This window comes from Agelaius tricolor, unplaced genomic scaffold (genome assembly GCF_023055355.1).
Source record: "Agelaius tricolor isolate 1412-34295 unplaced genomic scaffold, bAgeTri1.0.p SCAF_2, whole genome shotgun sequence".
Taxonomy (NCBI): Eukaryota; Metazoa; Chordata; class Aves; order Passeriformes; family Icteridae; genus Agelaius; species Agelaius tricolor.
Window position 1 is genome coordinate 79,458,462 of NW_027269262.1, and position 23,880 is coordinate 79,482,341.

General features: G+C 41.2%; 1 protein-coding gene across 1 annotated transcript in view; it reads left to right on the forward strand.

Moving 5' to 3' along the window:
* The window catches only part of EXT1 (exostosin glycosyltransferase 1), a 181,000-nt gene that overhangs the window by 42,896 nt on the left and 114,224 nt on the right, over nt 1-23,880 (forward strand). The gene's annotated exons all lie outside the window — the stretch shown is intronic.

Sequence of the window (23,880 nt, forward strand, 5' to 3'; positions counted from 1 at the left end):
ACCATCTGGACTCTTTTCCATTCTTGGCTCAGTTAGTATGTGTAGCCTCTTTTATTTGGCATGAATAGTATGGGGGCTGAAACAAAAGACTCCAGAGTAGGCTAAGGAAACCTTCTCAAAGATCAATTTTATTAAGAGACCACGTGAGACAGAGTTTTGCCCCACTTTGGGATTTTGTAGAATCTCAAGGAACTAATGTGGCAAGTAGTGAAGGAGCAAGGAACAGTCATGCTAAATTGGGTGCAGGAGCAAGGAGATAGCTGAACTTTGCCCAGAGTCATTCAGTGAGTCAATGTGTATGTGCCTGCCTCCTAGCAGCACGAAATAACTTTAGAAGGTCAATTATCTAATCAAGATAACAAGGCATTTGAGGAAGGATCTTTCCCGTCTGGATCATTTTATTGGATCAGCTAAATTGTATCACTTTGTTAGCTGTAATGTGCCTCAATTGAAAGCTACAGCTTGTGGAAGAAGATGGAGAGGGTGGCCTGGAGTGAGCCATGCCAAATTGCAAAATTCAGATCTGGATCTCGTGCTCTCCTGAAATTACAGTAGTCTGGGCACATATCTGATCAAGTTGTTGGGCATATTTGGAAGTGTGTCTTTCTTTTTCCTCCAGTGTTCAGTTGTTCAAGAGTCATCTCGCTTTGAAATGGCGAAACTCTCTTCTGTCAAATGTCAGGGTAAGAATTTTGGAGGGAAATTGCTTTGTCTTGAGCTTAGGTGGATCAAAGATGTGTATGTATGTGAGTGTATGTGGAGATTTCACATCACATGGTATGGGAAGAGATTCCACTTGGGAATGAAAGAGGCAGCAGGTATCAACATGCCCAAATATATATTGACAAATGCATTTGATGTGCCTGTCAGAATAGAACTTGCTCCCTGAGAGAGGGCAGCTGTCTGCTGCTGACTGGAGAGGTGTTTTGGAGCAAATGGATCTTTGTCATCTTTCCATCTGGTAATGTGGATGTGCTAAATTGGTGGAAGGAAGTAGGAGGGAGGTGCAGGAGCCTACCTGCCAGTTGACAGTGTTTTGCCCAGTTCCTTTTCTGTCCAAAAAGCTGCTGTCAGAACTGGTTGTCTTACAGATTCTAAAAAGTTATTAAAATACCCAGAAAGAGAAGAGTTGTATTCCTAGACACTAAGTAAAAGTATGATCTATGTAGAACATTTTTGTAGTAATAAACTTAGTGTGGTCCTAAGCACCAATGGAAAGGCAGACACACGTCCCAAGGAAGCGTTCCCTTGTTTCCTGTAGTTTGTGGTCTGCTAATTAGGTCAGTTGGTTTACTTGAGCTATACAGAGATTTGTTGAAGTGCCTGCTTACAGAAGAAGGCCTGGCCATCTCCCTGCAAAAAGATGGCAGTTCTGAACAAAAATATTGTTCTTTCTTGATCCCTGGTTTTATTTTTACCAGGCGACGTAATGTCTGCCAGTTCCCTTTGTAAAAACCTGTGTTACTTTTAATAAATGCCAGAAGTCTGGTGTAGAATGTGGAAATTAAGATATTTGCAAGTTTGCAACTGTTTGTGATCGGAATGTAGGTTGCTGCTTTCAGTCAAAGAGAGACTGAATATTTAATTAATAAGGATGATTTCAATTAAAATGCTTGTTTTGCTTTCCCTCTTATATGGGAAAATGCAGACCCTGTTCTGTAAAAGTTCCCCATGGCTACTTTAGAACAAATATATAGTTATTCCTTCTTCATTACTCTTCACCACTAATTATAAATCACTGGATCACCAGTGTCTGACTCTACTTGCAGTTAAGAATTTATCTGCATTATTCTGGAACTTCCTCTTTTTCCCTGAGGTTTAAACGGGCGATGGCTGTATCAGATTAGAAGGAAAAAGAAAACTTAGACTCATTACATAGGTCTGAGTTGAGGACCAGGGGCTATGATCTGGCTACATTCTCTCATTCATTTTTTACTCCACAAATAGTCATGCATTCTTGCCAGCAGGCAAATTTAATTCCTTGGCAGTCCACTAAGTTCCTTCCTCCCACTGCCGGCTGTTCAAAAAGTAACCTGCTATTAATGTTCATGCTATTAAAGACGTTCATGGTATATGGTCCTTCACTGTGTTCCTTATTTTCTAGGATCTATAAGGACCAGTATTGTCTAATTTGGGATCCATTGTTTAAAATAGCAATTCCTTCCAGAGCTACAAAAGAGGAAAAGTGCTGTGCCCAGTGGTTGGGGTTTATAGGGTTGGTACTTTGCTGTCAGTGCAAATATTTGAAAGTTCATTTTATGCATATTTTACTATTTAAATCTATCTGTTATTCTTAAAAACACATAAAGAATTTTTCTTATGCTAATTAAAAGCACATTATGTGTTTTTAGACCAAACAACTGATGCAAGATTGTTTAAATGGATTGTTTCAGAAATTATTTTGAGCTGTTTTAGTAAAGAAATTGGGCAAAAAGAAACTATTCTTTTCTTGTTTATTTTTTTTCCCCCCATCTCATGATTTTGACTAAAGATACTTCTGAGGCTTTAAAAAAATCTAGTTCTGTCTTGTTGGAAAAGATTAGTCTGTTGTAATCACTAGGCAGACATTTGTACAGTAAAGGTGTTAAACCATGAGATAATCGGGTTGGAGATGCTGGGAAGCAATTTGTCTTGTTCTTTGTCTTCTAGAAAGCAAACACAGTAGTAAAGGTTGTTCATTGCCTCTTAGTTTATTTTTGTGGTCATTACTTTAACCTTAATCCTTTATTTTCTCTTGTTGCCTTGAGGATGGATTTTGATGAACCACCAAATTTTGTAGTATTGGCAGTAGATTGCAGGTAGACTGTTAGGTAGAAAGGCATTATGATTTCTTTGCTTTTTGGCTCATTTGGTTGTCTGATTCCAGTGCTGCCAAATGCCAAGAGTTTAGAGTTCTTCTCACCCCTGTGCCTTTGGTGAATTTGAATTTCTACCTAAACTGTGCCATATATATTGTTTCAAATTAATTTCTGGTTCATACATTTTTCTAGGCCATTTGTTTCAGTTTCTTCATGCTTTCTGAGGGTTCAGCCCTGAGTGAAGTGACCGTGACAAAATCCATCCTCTGGGATTGGGGGTGGGAAGGAGTTGGACTCCTTGTGTAATGAAAGGGAATTCAGTGAGAGGTTCTGATTTCTCTCCAAAGAGTTCGTTACATTTCCTAGCAAAGGCCGGATACTTGTTACTAAAAACTGTTAATTGGATTGAATATGCTTGCAAACAATCATGGGGGTAGTAACAAAGAGCTGTCAGAGAGGATGGACAATGCCTTGTTCTGAGCTTCAGGATAAATAACAGTTCCGTGCTCATTATGAACTGATGGGGTGTTTCTCCACAGTTAAGGTTGCAGCTACTTTCCCATTGTATTTTGTTTCATCAGGTTATTTGTTTTGTTGTATGAGAAACTTGGATTCAAAAATATCTTTTGTCAGTTAACTTTATTTTTAACAAAGCTTTTTTTGTGTGTTTCCAGTGCTAATTGAAGTCCATCAGTGGCTATATGATTTAATGGCCTTAATAGGAATCTCTGAGCACAAACAAAACAGAGTGCTATAAATCACAGCATGTGCAGAGAAATGTAATTCCTTTCTGTGGAGAGGTAAAGAGCAAAATTACTGAGCTGTATTATATTGCATGCCCTGCAGGTCATCTGAAGAACTGGGATTTCAGAGTTACTTGCTTTTGTAGAATAATGTCACATAAACAGAGTAAAGTACAAATATCAGTGACTTCTTTGTTTCCTTTGTGTGGCCATAAGCAGTGCTGCTGTTGCTGAAGAGTTTTAGCAGTTTACTGTGCTCCCCATACTGGTAGGTGCATGGACAGTAATTTAGCTTAGCACATTTGGTGGCAAATATTGTTGTAAAATAACTGAAGGTTTGTTTCTCAAATATCCACCTTTCTGTGGTTCTAGTAACCAAGGTAATTTGCCTGTGATATTATATGGAGATGCCTTACTTCTATTGGGATAACATAATTGTATTTCATTTTTAAGTAGTTGGCAACTGTGTGGAAATTTTTGTGTGAAGACGAGGAGAACTGCTGTGCAATTGCTGGGGTGCATGGAATATTGTTCTAGCATCTGTTTCTCAACATACTGTATTTTAGTGTACGGACTATAGCATCAATCTTTTTCTCCTTTGCTAGCAAGACAAGTTTTAAATTCAAAAAAGAAATACAGCAAACATTCACAGACATATGCCAGTAAAGACTGCAGTTGGATAGGTGTGATTTCCCATCTTTTCTCTTGACCTTATTAGCTAGAAAATCTAGGATGTCATCTCAGACTAATTGTGCTGCTGGAGTGTATGCATTTTACTGAGCTGAGGGATATCTTTTGATGTACATAGAGATTTAATTATCAATATACCTCTTGACAGCATTTCAAGAATGGTAGAGAAGAGAACAAGTGGGCTATATTTTAAGCTATCATTGACATCTTCAAACTCCATAGGATGTTGACAATGCATAATGTTATGTAAAATTCCATGGTGGGAAATTGAGAGCTACTGTCAAGACTCAGAATTAAAACAAAAAAGAAAATTGCAGAAGGAAGGAAATAAGCTGTGAATGGCAGGTTATTTCTTCTCGAAATAATGTGTCAAAAATCTGTATTTTATTGCTGCTCTTTGCATCCTTCTGCTACCTTATATGCAGAACTACCTACTGTATCTTCTGTGTTACTCCTTCCCAAAGGGAAACCAGTGGTGCAAAGATGAATTGCTGAAGCTGGTAAACTCCTAAGCTGTGTTAGTCCATGTGCTGTTTCCTGCTCTGTACTAGGATGGATAGAAAAGGAAGTCAGTTAGTTGCTGTAATGGGAAGCATGCAGAGAGTCCCAGTGTGAGGTGGATGCATCCAAACCTCTAAAGAGCACAGCAGTTCTGGCTGTTGGCTGGGATCAGCTCTGAGGAGCAGGAGGTTCACAGGAGGTGAGCTGGGTTTCCTTTAATGAAAAACCAAACAGCACTTCAAGTTAGACAGCAAGTTCTTAGCTTAGGTTTGTATTTGTAGAAAGAAGAGAAATTTTATATTTATGACATTACCAACTTGTATTTGGAATAGCTGGGACTGGAGGGGGGAGGGGGGTGTAGAGGGAGAAACAAGCCTGAAAAACAACTATAAAATAAACCAAGACATTTCCAGTTACACATGCAAAACTTGAAGGTAAGATTTGAAAACAAATGAATTACATTTACACTCACTTAAATGCTCTGCCTTTTGATATGGTATAATGCCACATGTAGGTCCTTGAAACAAAGTGCAATAAACCTTCTGCCTTGTTTCTTTTGTTCCAGTAATGTTGTAAACCATTTAGGATTAACATTTGTAATCTGGTGCTACTTCCTGGACTGAAGTATCACTGTGTAAAGTGCTCTTGTGTGTTTGCTGTCATTCCTCATTACTCACATGCAAGCAGCAGTCGGCATTGATGGCATGTGACTTTGCCTTGCTCATGCTGCCTTGGTGTGGATAGGAAGGTCGTCTGCCTCAGTTGCAAATATTGGAGTTTTAGACCACAAAAGCATAACCCTTTCCTTTTTTTTTTCCCCACTGCAATGCTTTGATATGGTAATGATCAAAATATGGTGTGATTCCAAAAGAGGTATACAAACTTTCTTGTTCTTGGCATAAAAATATTACTCTCTGGAAACACCTTCTGTGTCAAATGATGGATATGTTCCTGTGATTTATGTAAGTGATTGTCAGGAGGTTTTGTGGCTCATCCAATTTTAGCAGTCAAGTACTCTTTCCTTGTCACTTATGACATACTTGATGAATTTTCATGATTAGCTAACGTGCTTCGTAATTGTCAAAACTTTGCAATGGTATTCCTTGGAAATATTGAGAAGGGGGAATTCAGCTCTACCTCCCATTTCTTCTGCACAGCCACACTTTTTTCTTCAGTTCTCTTTTATTTTCCCTGTCCAGTAGCCTTTTGGAAACCTCTCAGTTAGCTTTGGTTAACTCTTTCTCAGATTCACGCTTTGTTTGTCTGTTCTTTAGCAAACAGCTGTGTTGTTCTTGGCTTGGGCACAGGAATACCTCAGTACAGCAACACGTAAATTGTATTTAACAGGATGGTTTTGGTTGTAAGACAGAGTGCTGCTGAGAATGTGACACTGATATTTTTCATCTCATATTTTATCACTTGAGTTTTCCAGAGAAATACTGACAAAACCATGGGGTTTGTTTTCCTACACATAACCTTTTCAGATGCCCTTGGTCTCTCTTTTGAGTTGGTGTGCACCTCATTGCCTTGCTGTCCCCATCATTAGTTCAGACACTCCAGCAACCTGTCAAGTACATCCTTCCTGTCACCAGAGAAATTAAGTTCTTTATGGTGTTTTTATAACTGTTTAAGTCTGTGATTCTGTGATTTCTGGCTTGGTGACAGGTGAGGCCCCTAATGGGCAGCCTCTGTGCCACTGGGGAAGGACCCCACCATTACAGGCAGCAAGGCCAGCACCTCCCTGCTGCTCTCACTGCCCCTGTCACTTAGCTGTCTCACATGGCTGGCAATAATTACAGTGCAGTGAACTGGGCAGCAAGGGAAATGCAGAGGAGCCTTGTGGTCCTGCTTTGGGTCTCCTGCACTCTGGGAAAATGCAGAGAGGGCACCACAGGGTTTGGCTGGCGGTTCCAGGGTCAGCTCTGGCCGATGGCAAATGGCCATGCCTGTGCTTGATGTCACCCCTCTGGGCAGAGCTGGCTCCCTGCTCATGCAGGCAGGGCAAAGAGTGCTCCTGGCCCTGCTCTGAGCACTGTGTGCCTGTTCTTTAAGCTAAGCCCACTTGCTCTTGGAGAGTGCAGGATGACTCCCTGAAAGGCAGAAGGATCAGGTGTTCCCACTGTGTCTGTGGGGCTGGCCAGGGTCCCGCTGACAGCCCTCCCCAACGCTGGGTGTGCAGAGTCTGTCATGTCCTTTGGCCAGGCTCAGTTGGCTGCTGTGCTTGCACCTTGTATTGGGCTGTCACCCAGAGCTCCTCAGGGCAGGTGTTCAGAGATGCCTGTCTGATGTGCAACATCTTTGAGGGGAGAACACGTACACTGCAACCTGCAAGGCTCTGAGGGTGTATTTTATCAATTGTTTTCCCTCCTACCTTCCATTTCAAACCTTTCTTTGAACTTTAATCCTCCCATTAATTTGCCTGAAGGAAACATGAGTCGACTGTTCTTGAATCTCATTATTGAATCCTTGTTGCAGCAGGAGTTTATCTCTGGAGGCAGGGGCTCTGGGTGCCCAGAAGAGGATGCCATGCTCCCATGTTGCCAGCAACACAGCATCCATCAGGAATGCTGTGGAAGTGAGGCCAAGCAGTCACTGCTGTTCTCATCACATGTTTGACCTGCTTTGTGCCAGGGACACCATGAAGTTACCAATGGTTGCAATTGGTGCAGCATTGCTTGTTGCTAAAATAGTGTGATGGGGTTTCGTATTTTTTTTTCTTTTCCTTGATAAAGTTTGGAAATTTAATCCTTTGTCCTTGAAAAGTCTCCACAAAAATAAAATCTCTCTGAGAAGAGAAACTGGTGGATGTGCTTTCTGAATTGCTTACATAAATAACTGGAAAACTCATTTTCTTGTCTCTTCAAAGTATCACAGCCCAGTGTATCTGATGGGGTGCAGTGTTCCAGGCTTGCCCCCTGGGTCAGGCAGAGGCCGGTGTGTGATTATGCCAGTCTGTTTGTAGGAAAGCTGTGATGGTGAGACCTACTAAAATCTATAGTGAGTGTAAGAAAATATTCTACTGGGCTCTCTATTGCTTCTCTCTCCACAATGTTTAGCCTGCTTCTCTGTCTTCTTCATCAAAACCCACTTGATTTTGTCTCTGAAATCTAGACTCATCACTCCTCATTAATCTTGTGGTGAAGTTGCTTGTTTTTGGAAAAGGGGCATTAAAATTATTTTAAAACTTTAAAAATGGATAGTCAGAATGAAATTTGAAAATAACTGTTCTTGGTGGAAGTTCTGCAGCTGTTACTAGGTGATGGCTCTTCAAAGGCTTTGACATTTTTACTGTTGGTTTAAGTGGGGGTGTATCTATGCTAGAGTTTGGTCCATCTGACAATCCAACCCATATGACATTATAGGAAGACAAAATGTAAAAGCAGAGGGGAGTGGGGAGTATTTTAAGGCAAGTAGAAGTGAACAGTAACTGAAAGCTTTCTAAAATCCTGTGAACTGAACTTCAGTTTTGATCGATCTTACTGCAGATGCCATTTTAAAAGCTGTCATTTCAGCAAAGGAAGGAGCAAGGCCCCCTCTCTAGGTCAGTTCAGCATCAGAGGCTTGAGAAGAACTTGGAATGAAAATGTAAAAATTAATATTGAATAGATTTTCTGATTTTTCTGTTTAGAAGGTTGGCTGCATTAACAAAGTGCAATGATGGCTCTGTAGCAGTCAGTAGATACCCAGTGACATGGACACTCATCCCTGCCTCTGAGTCCCCCCAAGGCTGGGGAAGGGGGGGTGGGGGGGCAAGGACAGGCTGCCTGACACAGGAATCCATCACCTTGGCATTTGGGCAGATCACTTGCTACAATGAGACTTCAGAGGGAGCTTTCTGGTTGCCTCTGCATTCCTGGATAATTCCTGAAAAGGCTACCCCAGCAACTGATCACAGAGCTGCTATAAAGCAAATTCCTGGATGACACCACGGTGTCGGGTTCCAGTCTGAGTTTCCTCTTTCTGCCCTGCACGAAGGTGTGCAGGGCTGTGCCTGTGCGGGCATGCTGAGCTGCATCTGCAGCCGGTCCCTCCTGGCCAGGGGGAATGGGTGACCGTGGCTGTCATGTGGTTTGTTGCTAACACAGAGCTGACAGCAATATTGATGAGTGGTGGTTGAGTTGTGCTGGGATAGCTGAGACTGGTAATATTTATGGCTGCATTAAACCCCACAGCCTAAATGCTCTCCATGCTGCATTTCCACCTGCTTTAGATGTGTTTCCAACAGTGGATTTCCAGTGCGTTAGTGTGTGTGTGTGTGTACATGTGTGCATGTGCACAGATTAATCTCCAAAGTGGTCATTTCCAGCAGAGTCTTAATCTGCAGTTTCCTTTGTGAGGAGCTGTCTGTCTGGAGAGTAGATTTGAGCTTTTATACCAGCAGGTCACATGCAGGGCAGTCAGCCAGCGTGGATTTTCCTAGTTCTGCTATGCAGGAGACCTAAATCTTTTTACCTGACTGGGTTTTCCTTCTCAGCAGTGACACGTCTGTGATCCTTCCCTGCTCAAGCCCAGATTTCTCTCTTGAGCAGACAGTACCCAATTACTCTGTGTAGCTTATGCTTTTTTCTGCCAGTATCTTTCTGTGGCTTGGACCTTACAGCTCCTTAAGGACTGAGCTGACATCAGCAGTTCTGCCTTTATTTATTGTCCTCCCTCCAGCAAAGCAGCATGGATGGTGTTTAATCTACAGTGGTTCCTCCACTTGACTGCCCCTGTTCTTCTCACATTTGTTACTGAGTCTGATCTTGTATTACATGAATAGCAGTATATATGAAAATATCTTAAGTGCTTTATGCTGGCAAATACTGTGTTATGGACTGTGACCACACAGGGAGCTGGAAGTTTCCCTGGATGTTTGTAATGGTGAAGTTGCCCTGGAGCGTGGTTTTTCCAGTTGTGACCATCGCAGTAGCTGACAGAGCTCTCATGCAAAATTTCATGAAGATGATAATATTACAAAGAGTAGGGCTGTTGCAGAATATTCTTCTTCTCAGTTACATGATACCAAGTGAGATTAAAGCTAAGTGAAGTTTCTGACCAGTCCAAGAAGAATGTTGCTCACAAAAGAGTTGGTGACCACCTTTTAAAGGACCAAGCTTCATTGCTAGAAAATCTGGATAAGCAAAGCCAGTTAGTGCTTATGAAAAAAAGCAGTTAGATTTTTGTAATATAGATGAAATCAATTTGATTTTTTCTAATGCTTACAAAATCAGCTTCCTAAATTGTATTAATCAACATGGCATAGGAGAATCAGTTGATTTTTAAGTAACTAGAGCAGCTGTGCCCTGGGCTATGGCCCCAGCCTCTCCAGTTAAGGGATATTGTATGAGATATGATGTGAAGAAAGCTAAGAGCAGGCAGTGCTGTGCTCTTCTGAGTGAGAGCATTTTGTTCTTTGTTGGAAGCTGAGATTGAAAGGGTGAGGTAGCTTTTTCTGAGAATACTTGTAAACAGTATCAGAGTTTTATTGATAATTATAGCTCCTCTTCCTTCACCTTCTGTTATCTCTTTAGTTATTTACCTGTGTGAAGGTGCAGAGGGCTGATGTGAAAACTGTGATGCACACAAATCAGTGTCCATATTTTCAGCAATTGTTGGGTTCAGAAAGGAATACTCGTCTCTCCATTTTACTGTTCAGCTATCTTGAAGGAATCTTTTGTATTTTTTTTCCACTACAGCTTTCTTTATTTTTCCTGGGTATGTTGATCCTGTCTCTTACCTTCAGAATTTTTGAATTCTGTCCTACCAGTCCTACCATGTGGTTTTCAGCATCTCTGTCTTTTGACTGTCACTTGCAAACTCCTGGCCAGCTGGATGGTGTCACCTGGATTGGGCCTGGGGGCCCTTGCATATGAAAGGATCCGTGCTGGGTCCCTTGCTGGGTGGTGTCAATGTGCATTAGGACTTCTCCAGTGGAGCAGCCAGGAAAGGAGAGGCAAATCAGCATCCCCTTGTGAAGTCAAAGCACTTATGTTAAAATGTGAATGTTTCATCCAGATGTGAAATGGCTTTCAGAAGTGCTAGCATGGAAGGAAGTGGTGGGATTTGGTTTCACATAGCACTGTCAGCTTGTGCCTTCTTGAAATCTCTCTAAGATCTTGTTTTGCATGAAGGCAGTTGAAATGCTGACAGTTGTTAACATCCATAAGTTTAATAAATGTTTATTTACGTCACCAAGGTAGACATAAGATCTGAAGAACATGCACTAGAGAAAAATCTTCATATTGGTCAAAGAGATATTAGGTCTCTCTGATAATGGTTACTCAGTGGTTCAGTTCATAGTCACCAAATGCTGAAATGCTGCATTTCAGGCTGGGAGCCACTGGCATGGGCTGGTCCCCTGGGTGAGGAAGGTGCTCCGTGCTGCTGAATCGACTGCAGGGGGCTGCAGCTGGCTGGGGGTTCTCAGACCCATCAGCAGGGTCTGAGGGTGGTACAGCAGAGCTGGATGACTCGGGCAGTGTGTGTCCCTCCTGCCACAAGCTAATGACTGTCTGCTACAAGAAAGGGGCAAGAGCTGGTATCCAGAGTGATACTCACATTCAGGAAGTTCTCAGCAATTAAACACTTTCTTTTTAATGTAAGTTTTCTTTTGCACAGTGAATGATTTATGACAGGGTTGTAAAATTTATTGCTTTGACTATGCCTGCATACTTTGAACACTAAATAAAAATCAGAAACCTTTGAAACAAACTCGTAAATATCCAGAATATAATGCTTTCTGGAGGATGTGCAATGTAGTTATCACCAGTCAGTTACAGGAAGATATTTACACAATGTAGGCATTGTTACTTAAACTCCTAGTAATACAATTATTCCATTAGTTACCAAATCCTGAAATAACCTCAAGCCCCTGAGATCTGAGGTAGTTAATGCCAAAGGGAATATGTTGCATTTTAAACAAAGCAAGCTATTTTAAACAAGGATTAGTTACTTGTCTTTTGTCTAATGCTTTGCAGTGTATATTTGAAAAGAAGATTCACATTTTCTGTGTGCTCAGGTAACAGTGAACTTTTCTTACTGGATTTTGGAACCATAGCATTTCCTAACAAAACACTGATAAGGAAAAGCTGTCCTCTCCCCCCAAGTCATTTGAAGTTCTCAGCCCATTTGTCACAGACAGATATGTCACCCTAAAACAAATCTGGTATGCAGAAGAGCACTCAGCCACTGTTCTCTGGGGTAGAAAACCAGCATTGGTCACCTCACTGGTGAGAGCAAATCATTGGGACTGTCCACACAAACCAGATTTATGTACATAAACCAAATTACTGGGTTAGAGGATGTGAGCCCTGCAAAGGTGGGTTCTCAGGATGTGGAGGTAATTTATTTTTGTTTTGAACAGATGGGGAAGGTGGATAGTTATTGGTATAGGGGGAGCAGGTGGATACTCTGTTACTCTGACTGCCAGTGAGTTTTTATTCTCAGCCTTCAGAAGTATTTCCCAGGTGTTTTGTGCTGGGCAGGGGTCCATAGCTGGGAAGCCTGAGTAGGTTTTTCTGTTCATAGCATCAATGCCCTGCACTAGTGTGTGACAGCAGGTCACACAAGTGTGACATCCCCAGACATCTACGTGGGTCCCCCCTGTGGTTTTAATAATCAGGCATTTAGGTGCTTAAATCCTTGTTCAAGGCCCTGGGAGAGTTTGGGTGCATAGTCACTGACCTGCTTTGGCCCCAGGATAGTTGTGTGACCCCCAAATGATTTTTGAAGCTGTCTGTACATGATGCAGAATTGGGCCTTCCAGACTTGCCTCCTTCACTTTGGCAATGCAGGGGCATGTCATTGGGTCAGAAAACAGGCTGGAAATAATAGTGAGGTAATTTCCTTAGTTCCCCTTTGACTTGATTCCTCTAATTCTGTGGTGGTCGTTTTTGAAATTTTTTTAAGCCATGCAGCAGCAGTGAGAGTATTAAGGATGTTATAGGGGTGATCGAAAGCTTGTGGCTGAGCTAATTTCAGGCTTGTATTTAGTTATACACTCTCTGTATTGGGTAATGACAAAATGGTGTCCTTCATGGGAGTCCTTCCATTGTTTTTTCTCTAGCCCAAATAATTATTGATGGGAAAGTAGGAACAAGAATAAGAAAGGGCTTATTTCATACAAGAGTCATCATCTTAAATATGCTCATTGTAGACTGTAATTTTCTTTTGCCTTGAGCATTGTTTAAGTAAGTTTATATTAAGCATTGATCCTATTTTGTTGAAATATTTGCATGGGTCACACTTTTGATTTGTTAAATAGTGCATTTGTAGTCACACCCATTCAGGAAATCTATGTCAGCCAGCCATAATTTTACTTGATATTAAATTGTACGTGATGGCTTTGAAAACAAGCAGCTTGTAGGATTGTGTACTCTCTATTTCTTTTGAGTCTCTTCCAGAATTACAGTTTAAGTGTATTTCTGGTTCTGCCTGAAATTTTGACTCTGTGGCATTTGCTTTCAAAAGACTTCTGGTGAGGAAAGAGTCCATGTGCTACCAGACAACCTAAAATGAAAGAATTAATATTAAAGCTCTGTTTCCCTGTAAACTTAGGTATCTTTGGGTATTTGGATACCTTTTTCTAAATTAATTCTGACAAGAGATTCAAAACTTCCTAGTAGCCTAGAAGTTAGCTTCAGTAATTAAAATTTCTGTGTAAAAAACAAAACTGATTTTTTAAAATTTTCCTTTTAAGGGGAGACAATCTGATAAGCAGAATATAGGCAAGTACCCAGGTGGGAGACAGTTACTTTCTTGTGTTCTTGCATTCATGTTGGTAATTGAGAACAAAACCCATATGCCTCCAATGTCAGGTATTTAGAACATGTATGTGCAAAGTACTGTTCAAGGAGACAAACGAAATCAAAACTGGAAACTGTTGCATTGCCAATTAATTCTTCCTTTCATTCTTTGCTGTAGACTGAAACATTACCGAATTAAGATTTTGGAGATAAATATTTATTCAGCAAGCTTAGCAAAATACATTTTTAACTCACAGCAGACGCATTCTTACTATACAAATTTCTCTTTATTCTTATTCCTTGCTGTGGTCTGTGCCTGTCTTTTGAGCAGAGTGATTTTGTTTTGGGGCTGTTTCTCTTTGCAGGTAGTGCAGCTACTGCAGCTGTGTAATACTCAGTTTTGCACTGAGCCAGGATCTGTTGTCAGTTTGGAGGTGCTTCACTCTCAGTGGTGATGATTTCCTTTCCACCAGCACAAACTCTCTAAGTGCACAATTTGCTGCATTTTTCTGTGCAATCAGAAACCTTTTCTGGACTAAAGTACTTGTGTGCAGAGGTTATGTTTTATCCTGGCATGTCTGGAGCTGTGGACTTGTGAAACACTCACTTCCTTTAGGTGTAGAGGACAAAACTGTGACAGAAGCACAGTCCTATAGGACTGTAGGAATTAACAGCTCTTTCCTCAATGTGCTTCTTGTTTTAGTCTTGAAATTTAAAGCCATTTTTGGTGAGAGGACTCTTTCCTGCCTCCTCCACATTGCTCTGGTCACTGCCTTTTATTTTTTGCTTACTTACCTTAGTAGCTGTAATTACAATATGATGTCCTGTCCTTAATGCAGTTTTTCCTTCTTTCTATGAAATATTTCTGCCTCTTGTAATGAAACACATGGTTGCTTGGTTTTTATTTTATTTTTTTTTAAGATGAGATAGAAATTTTGATTTCAAGGCTTGGAGCATCTGCATGTATGAGGGATTGGGTGCTGTATTGCCTGATTTTCCAGGGCCCAGCATTTTATGTGTAAGCAATTAAGTACTTCACCAGTTTCTGCTTTGGGGATTCCTGGCTACCTGTATTGCTTTGCCTGTTCTGTTGCAATAGTCAGCACATAGTCATAATCCCTGGTTTGAGAGATAGTAATTATTGAGCAGATGCAGCATACAATGATAGTGAGGCTTTTAAGCAGCTTACTGATAGAGCAGTTTAAAGAATGTTTACCAGCTATAGTAACATTACTTCTGGTTGCCTGTCTTAATTCATTTCAGATTAATCTGTTTTATAGTCAGAAGGAAAATGAAGTGAGTCAATAACTTAAAGAGTTATGTAAAATCTGTACAGTGCTAAATAATTATGCAGTTTTATGTATGCTGCTGAAATTGGAATGTCAATTTGACACAAATTTGCCAAAACAGAATGCTAGATGATCCTACCTCTTCCTCAAATAAAAGCCTTGAAACTCCTCTTTATGTACTGCTTGGGAGTTGACCAATCTTGTCTTCTTTCACAGGATGTCTTAGGCATGCTTGTTTTTCCGTATGGCAGTTAGCTAAATCTGCCTGTGTTCGTGTGTGGGAGTGTGGGGGTGTGTTCAGAGAATGATGGTCAGAGGTGTATGTGAATATGCACACAAACAGTATGCCCCATTCCCAGCCACTCATGTTGAACAAATAACGAGCTGAATCAGATAAGGATATGACAAATGAGATACATCTAATTGTATCAAGAGCAAACAGACTAAAAGTGACTAAATATTTTGGCAGAGGGCCCTACTGAGGAAACTAGATAAAGTGTTTCTGTTACATTGTGTGGGAAGGAAGAGAGGGTCTGAATTCTCCCCTCCTCCAAAGCTCTTAAGCCCAAAATATGATTCTCTTTGACTGTTTAGAACTGTTGAAAAATTGGCAAAAGGCAAGCTTGGGGCATGCCAGTGCCAGATATTAAAACTCATCATGTGGAACCCATGGCTAAATCCTTTTGCTTATTGAACTTTCTGTAGTTTGTGACTGTTAGTTAGTTTTTCCTATTTATTTTAGAAAAGGGCCAGTGGGAAAAGTCTGGGCTCCCCACCCTAAAGAAAATAAATTGTTATTTCATCATGTTTTGGCCTAATCTCTGTTGTTCTGTATTTCATTGCAGGCATTCAAATCTGCCCTGATTGTTGGTTCTGCTCTTTTACTGCATCCAACTCAAGCTTTGCAAACGTAGCTTAGGGCTTATGCAAATGTATAATTTCAGCTGCTTTGTGTCAGCTGTTCTGTATCAAGGTTCATCCAATTTGCTTAGTTCCTATTAAACTTCAAGCTCTGAAGGTTGCTTAGACAAGAATCTCCCTTTTTTGCATTTGATTTTTTTTTCTCCCTTCATGGTTAGTGTAAGTTGCTAGGAACAAGGAATACAAACTGAATTTAAGGGCATAGTAGTCTTTTGCATCTATTTGAAACATTTTGTGTCCATCACCTCACTGCTCATCATGGACAAATGTCTGTGCCTGATTGTTGAATGCAGGACAAGTTAGTTGATGAATTTGTTTAGGTTTCAGTGTGCACAGTACTGCATTGCACAAAATTATGCCCTCTTTTTTATAACACTGGTTTCTTTGATTCTTTTCTGGGAAAATGTGCATTTGAAGTCTATATATCTATTAGCTTTCTTCACTGCCATTTAGATTAAGCTAAAATGCAAGCTTCAGTGCAGTGTATATATAACCTGGTGTGTTTTGTGGTACCATCAACAAAGACTGCATGGCGACTTTTTCATTTATCCATTATCAGTGACAGTTCATGAGAAAATTTCCTTTACTTTGAAGGCCAAATGTGTGACTTCATTCTGTGTGCCTTGGGACAACTTTTCTTATGTGGTAACTGGATATGCAGACGCTGTATCAGTCTTGAGAGCTGAATTATTTTGGTAAATGAAGCTTATAATTGTTGTACTCCATTTTCTCCTGTGTAGCTTACTGCCTTGACCTGAGTTTGTAAATGAGACAAACAGTACCAAACGTGTTGTAGCTCAGTCTCTAGATGAGAGTCCTGCTTCCACCAAGCCAGAGCCCTGAGCTGCTTTGAGTGTGGCAGTGTAGCAAACAGATGTGGAAGGCCCAGCCATCAGGTTTAGGGTACTTGGAGAGTTGGAGTGGGGAGAGGAAGGAGCTGTCTGATTTTAATATCTGTCTTGGGATCGAGGAGGTGAGAGAGCATGAAGAGGAAACTCGCTCCTTTGGGAATCCTGGCTCATTGCAAATGGCAGTGTCAGCATGAACCTGCCTCCAGACCTGGCTCTGCCCCCTCCCTTGGTTTCTGACAAAACTTGTTAAGTGCACACAGCTCCTTCTTATGTGACCTTGACCTCTGCAAAGGTCTTTGCAGAATGAATGCTGATTTTTGCCAAAGCTGGATGTTTGCTCGCTTGCTTGCAAAAGTGTTGAATAACATGTGCCAGCTGGAAAAGAGGAGATAGTTTTTTCTCTTGTGTGCTTGTGAACACAAATAACATGTATTATGATAATAATACATCACCCAGAAAGCAACACTTCAGTGCTTCTCTGTATATGCTAGGATGTGAGTAAAAGTGAAGCAACAAAGATTGGGGAACATCCTGTGGGAGGAAAATACAGTGCTTTCTGCTTTTTCACAGGAGAATTGAGATTTACATTTGAAAACATTTGGTTCATCAGCTTTTGTGTCTTCTTTTTTGCCATTGAAAAAGTAGGTGAAATAGGATAGGTTGGCTGTGGAAAAGCAGAGCTACAGAAATGGAGCACAGCCAGCATTTGTTTCTGGCTTGTTAAAACAGACCATGCAGATGTCTAGTAAGAATGCCAAGACTCACTCTCAGCAAAGTTTAAGATTTTCAAACTCTCTTACATACCCTAACACTGATTTCGTACCTTATGAGGCAGAATCCACTTCAGTGAAGTGCTGGTACTGTTTCCTGTATGACTTTGTAACTTCTGTAAAAGCCTTCTCAGTCGGAAGCCTTGACTGTCCTGAACTTGTGGAGCTTGGGAGCCCTGTTGAGAATGGATGCACACTGGGTGTTTGAAGGTGGGAATGATCAGACAAGCATGGGTAGGGAGTGTGGGCATGAGATTGGAGCTGCTCAAAAATACGGTTTTTTTGTGTTTCTTGGGTTTTAGGTCATGAAACCACCATTAGTGCTAACAGGAATTTGTGTGGCTTAATCTTCATAAACAGCATTAACATGCACCCCGCAATACTTCATGTGTTAATGTACATGAAAACTGGCTTTCAGCTAGCATATTTGAAGGAGGCAAGATGGGGTTTTGGAGGTCATTATTACCACACATTAAAGTAAAATTTATGTTGCACAACTCAAAACTCTCAAACAGATGGAGCTGGAATTGCTCCCAGCATCTGGCTAGAACACCAGAGCTTCCTCAGGAAGGGGGAGAAGCGATGTAAGAATTCAAACCATCCCTCCACTCCTTTTAAGTAAACCCTAACCACGCAAAGTGAGGAAGCTGTGGCACAAAAAGCTTTCTTTGCTACCCGACACATCCTATTTTGTCTTTCCTTGGGGGTTTAAAATTAACAGGATGGTCTCCAGGCCATTGCTGTTGGGGTGTGGGTTTGCAGGAAAGCCAGTGTGTGGTCTGCCCTTGTGGGAGAGGGAGACTGACCCTCCAGCCTTGCACTTGCTGTCTGCTGGCATCTCCTGCCTGCCAGAGGAGCAGTGCTGAAGTGTAGCAAATACAAGACTTGAGGTCTTTACTGTATAGCAGGAAAGCAGTATCTTGGGCTGAGTTAAAGATGGAGAGGCATGAGAGGAGTGTAGTTGGAGGAAGATGGCTTTGAGGCAAGGTGCTTGCACAGGTGTTCTCCAGGCTTTTGTCCCTGACTTGAAAGAGGTGCTGAGTACTATGGGATGTGTAAGCTGCCACTAACCTGGGAAGTTGGGAGTTTCTGCCATGCTTGATACTGAAGGAGTCAGGCTGACTTCTTCTGGCGAAGGATGGCAAGTCACCCTTCTGTGCAAACTCTTGTTTCTGTAGTGGCTCCCTTTTCACACCCATATATAGCTTTTGTTTGATAACTGTGTGAAAATAAAAACACTGGGAAAATTAGGCGTGTGCCAGTTTTTAACTTAGAAGTGAGATTACCTTAGCCTTTGCCACACATTATTTAAAATATTCCTCTTTATGTCTTGATATACATTTTAATGCCCTTATATTTCCCTGCTTGTGGACAGGAACTTCATGAGGAAGGGCCACAAACATTACCTACTAAACCAGGAATTTTTGTAGTCTGTAAACTACACCATAAATTTTAACCTGACCATTTAGATAGAAAAAGGCCCGCTACCCATAATTAGCACTGTGTTCGAAGCCTGTGCTGCTTGCATATTGTTTAAAGAATTTAAGAGAAATGAATTTCATATGTGAGGCTTTCTTTTTAAGCAAAGGGTAAACCGAAAGGAATTTCCTGGGATTGTTGCATATATTAGATCTGAAGAGCTTTTGGGGCGGTGGTATGTTTAAAATATTGTGAAAAGCAAACCTTAAGCACAGAAATTGAGGTCATTAGGATTTCTTTGTACTGAGAAATGCTTGCATATGGACCAAAGCAAGGAGTTTATCTGGCTACCTGCCACTGCCTCCTACCTCCCTCTTCATAGAAAGCATTTTCTTCCAAACATAGCAGAATGGGAACTCAGCTTAAAAGAGCCTTGTGGTTTAGATGCCTTTACAATCGCTATGCAGGCAGGGGAAAAAATGTATGACTGAGATCCTGTTACGTAATTCAGGGCTCCTACAGGCAGAAAATGAAAACTGAATTTTAAGAAAAATGAAACTGAATTAAAAAAAAATCTCCCCAAGGATGTGCTATAGTTCAGTCAGGAGTGGTACTCTGTTCACAAGAGTGAAAGCTAGGGAAAAAACTTCTGGGTTAATGCAGATTTAATTTGTGATTTTTAGCTTTTGATAAAGTAATTCTCTCACACAAGTAGAAGAGTTTGAACTAAGGCAACATTGCTCTTTATAATAAGGTGCAGGACTTACTTTAACAACAGAAATGATGGCTCTTTCTTTTGCTCTTCCCACTTGTACAATTTTAATGGCATGGAAGGAACTGTGTGTACTAGTAGCCTTGGGCTTTTTTAAATTCTGATCTTTGGTGTACTATAAAATATGTCCATGGGTTATAATTAGTGGAAGCCCCCCAATAATTAAATGACATCTGCTTTTCATCAGAATAGTGGCTTAGTTAACCCCAGAGCCATCGTTTTTCACAGGCTTTCCCAGGATGCTGGGAATGGCTGTTGGAGTTGCGTGCTGCAGCCTGTCATTGCCCAGGACGATTAACGGAAACACTGAGTCCTGCACTGTCCGGTTTGGCAGCCAGGATGGGGAAAGTGCCATCTGCATAGCAGCTGCTCTCCTCTGGCCTCCATTAATTTATCTCATGTTGCATAATAGCCAACATTTTTTTCCTTTGTGCAATATTGGACCTTCTGGGACAATCATTTTCTCCTGGCATGTGTGGGTGGGTTTTTTCCCTTATCTCTTCTGTGAAAAGCTTCATTTCAGGCCATGCTTTCAGGTCCTTTTGTAATTTTCTGCCACCTTGATCTGGTTTTGCTCTGCTTGGTGAGTGTGGGCTCTTGGAGTGAGAAGGCTCATGCAGCTCCTGCCTGTGAGTGTGCGTGCAGTCCCCAGTGTCCTGCTCCTCTCTCCTCACCTCCATCCCCAACATGCTCATGGATTAAGAGAGAAGGTCTGCCTGAGACTACTTTTGAGCCACATACTAGGGAGGGAAGTAAAAGCTTCTGTTGATGAATTTATCTTGGAAGTGCCAGTGGTGGGTCTTGTTGCTTTCAGGCAATCTCACAAGTTATTTCATTGAAACTCCTACAAATTTCACGTGGCCCCAGTGGTTTTGCTCCTATCTGTTTTGTTCTCTAATCAAACAGAAAACCCCAAATCAGCTCATTTGGACACAATTACAGTGAAACATCTGTTTGAAAAGCAAACGATGTTTGTGAATACTTATGGTTATGAAATGGTTGCTCCGAAACAAAAACCAAACACTAAATGAAACAAAAGTCCCCAGCTTCTACAGTTTTGTTCCATGAATTTACTGCATTTGCAGAAGAGGACAAGGGAGTAAACATGGAATAAAGGAATGCAGCTTGAAAGTAACCCATTTCTTCAGTTAGAGTTTTTCTCATTATTGTTGTCTAGTTGTAAATAGCTTTGAGGATTACATTCATACGGTCTACGCCAGGTTCATTCATTCAAACTATTTCTAACTAGGTATTTATTTTACCTGGAAATCAAGTTTATCTTACTGCTTTCTTGCAGAACGTGGCCATGTCACAAAGAGAATGTTTGATTGGAAATAAATTAAGATTGTTTTTGGTTTGGCTTTCATTCCTCCAGATGTGAATGGGAGTCTGTCTCACCCCCCACTCCTTTGGTTTTTTCTTTCTCTAGGGGGAAATTACTCAAATGACTCAAATTTTTATTGTACTATGACAGAGCATCATGCATGGAGCACTAGAAGCAGAGGGCAGATAAAAGGTTAAATTTTTGTATTCTTTTATATCTGATAAAGAATTCTCACCATTTTTACCAGAGCTGCTCCAGCTCTAGAGCCCTCTGCCAATCCTCATCTGTTGCATGAAAAAAAAAGAGTATATAGATGGATTTTACTTATGTTTGCTAGGGGGTTTTGCATTCATAGGTTATAGGTATTTGTAGCTGGCTTTGAGATGTAAAAAAGCCACATTTTTACTTAAGATCAGAGGAAAGATACACATCCTGTCATTTTAAATGCACTAGGGAAATTACATGAAAATAACATTTCCACACAGAAAAAAATAATCCATTAGGTTGTTCATGGGTTCTTCAAATGTGCTGAATACTTTTAGATGCTGCTGCTGACTTCAGTAGCACACCAATGCTGTTTAGATTTGGCAATTAATCCCCTTTGTACTTCACCTTTAGTGCTGGTTTTGAAGCTTTTTGGCTTGTTGTGTAATTTCAGCGAATTGCCCTGTTCTCCTGTGAGGCACACATGGAGGCCAAAGGAAGGTGGCCCCTGTTTGGGGGTAGATGAAGCTCCTTTGAGCAGCTGCTTTGTGAGGCAGTACCAGGGTGTCCATCCAGGGAGCCTGTGGCAGGAGTGGGGCTTTGAGAGCCAGGGAATCCTCCTGGACAGAGGGTGGGAGATACGCGGTGAAAACTCTCTGTGATTTGGTGTGAAATGCCCATGCAATGCATCTCATTAGAGCAGGCTGGCTGGGGACCTCCTTTTGTTAAGCCCTGGAATGAAGCACAACACTGGTTTGCCTGCTTTGTCTTTCCCCTGAGATTTTTGAATGGGGTTATGCTGTTCCAACCACCTAAGGCTCTTTAAGGCAAGAGCCTTAAAGCTCTCTCCCCCAAGAGAGGTGGAAGAAGAGGTTAGGATGTTTTCATCATTAGACAGGCTATTCTTTTTGGCATGAAAAAATACAATTTGGACAGATTGTTTTGTGCTCTATGTGCTGCTGGACAAGTGCAGGACAAAAATTGGGACCAAGTCTCTCTTAGTTTTCTCTCTTAGTTTTGGCCCCAGGAGGCACAAGTGGAGGGGCCATAGGGAATTCCTGTGCCCCTCTGGCAGCCCTTGGGTGGGATGCCCTGATGTCTTCACACTCATTGTCTTCCTCTCATTTCACACTCATTTCAGCTGCTGTTGACACCAGGTAGAAATGAGTGGAAGAAGTAGGCAAGGCTCCTAGGATGCCAGCTGCAGTGCAGCAGGAGAAAAAATGCTACATCCAGAGTGTCTTTCACATCCCCCAGCTGATAGCAAAGCAATGGGGAGTGGGGAGGATTAAGCCCCCAGTGAAAATTGAAAGTGCTCCCATCTTGCAGCCTTCAGGTTAATTTTGCTATTTTAAATCAAACTTTTGCTCAGTGGTTTTGAGTCTAGACTTTTTGATAGGAAAGCAAGGGAATAAAAATATCCTTGTGTGCAGGTTGTGTTTGCAAAATGAAACACTTCCTCCCCCACTTCCTCTTAAACCAAACAGATCCCTCCCACAATAAAACTGGCAAATCTCAGAGCTGATCCCAACCCCGTGAAAAGTGTCAGACCAAAATAAAGACTCCCAAAGCAAGTGATATTATAAAAAAGGGAGGGAACAGGAAAACCCTTGACTTTCATATGAAGCTTAGCTTGTTTGGAGGGCAGTAGATGCCAGCTTTCACTGCAGACCCAGTTTATTGTCCCTGCCCTGGAGATTATCACCTCCTCTTTCCATTTGATCATCAAGGAAAATGGAGACAGTTTCTCAAAGTGAATACAAAATATAATGCAATTGCTACTGAATTACTTTTTCACAAGGTTTTGTATTTGGAGGTCAGGGAAGGATCAGATCAACGGAGAGAGGGATAAATGAATGATGCCAATAGGAACGAATCAGAAATTAAGTGTAATTGCTGGGAGCTTGGGCTTTCCACATTAGCAACCAATGCCTCTATTCTGCTGGGAGAACAAGTCAGTTTTGGACCTATTTCAGATGCTGGTTAGTCATGTTTTCCAGCCACAGAGGAAAATTTTCCCAGTCTGCTCCCCATGACTTGTATGCAACTGTGTGGACAGTTTTCCATCCTGGAAAACTTGGAATCAGAGTGGAGAGTGTGTGTATGGAGGGAGGAGTGGGGGAAGGTGGATGAGAGAGCTGGCTGCTCCATAATTTTGTAGGTAGCATTGGCATGTTGGAAGATGATGCTTCCTTCTGACAACAGAGCTAGAAGGAAATAGCGTGTTTACAAAATGCTACACAAATGCAAAACAGATATTGTGGGTATGATATAATGTAGATCAGAAGGCTTAAGTATGTTTTAGATGGGAAAACTGTTGAACTTCATTATTTTCTGTTGGGCAGCTGTCAAAAAACCCAGCCCAAACCCTTCTTGAATTTTCAAAGAATAATTCAGCTTTCAGAGTATTTCCATGGATGGGGGAAGACTTGGTTTGCAAGATGATTTTCTTTGCCATGCTACTGGCACAGGGTTGCACTTAGTGTAGGTGCTTCTATTTTTTTTTGCTTTATGTGTCTTCTGTCACATAGCATATTTCTAGACAACCTCTCTCTCTGTGCTCTGCACAAAAAAATCTAATTGAAAATGAATGTAGAAACAGCTGATGTTCAGTGGTGTTCAAATTTTGGATTCAGCTCATCTACTGAGCTCTGTGTTACGCCAGTGGAAAAATGCTGGCTGTGTTTCATCACATCTGACTGTTGACTAAGTTAGATGCATTTTAGCTGTTGCCAGATGTACAAGATACAGTAAAATGAACATTTCCTGTAGCAAATTAAGACTTTTTGGCTTTGTGACGATATTGGCAGAAGCTGCTTGTTTGCACTGGGGATTTGGCCAGATTGTGCTGGTCAATACAGACAATAAATTA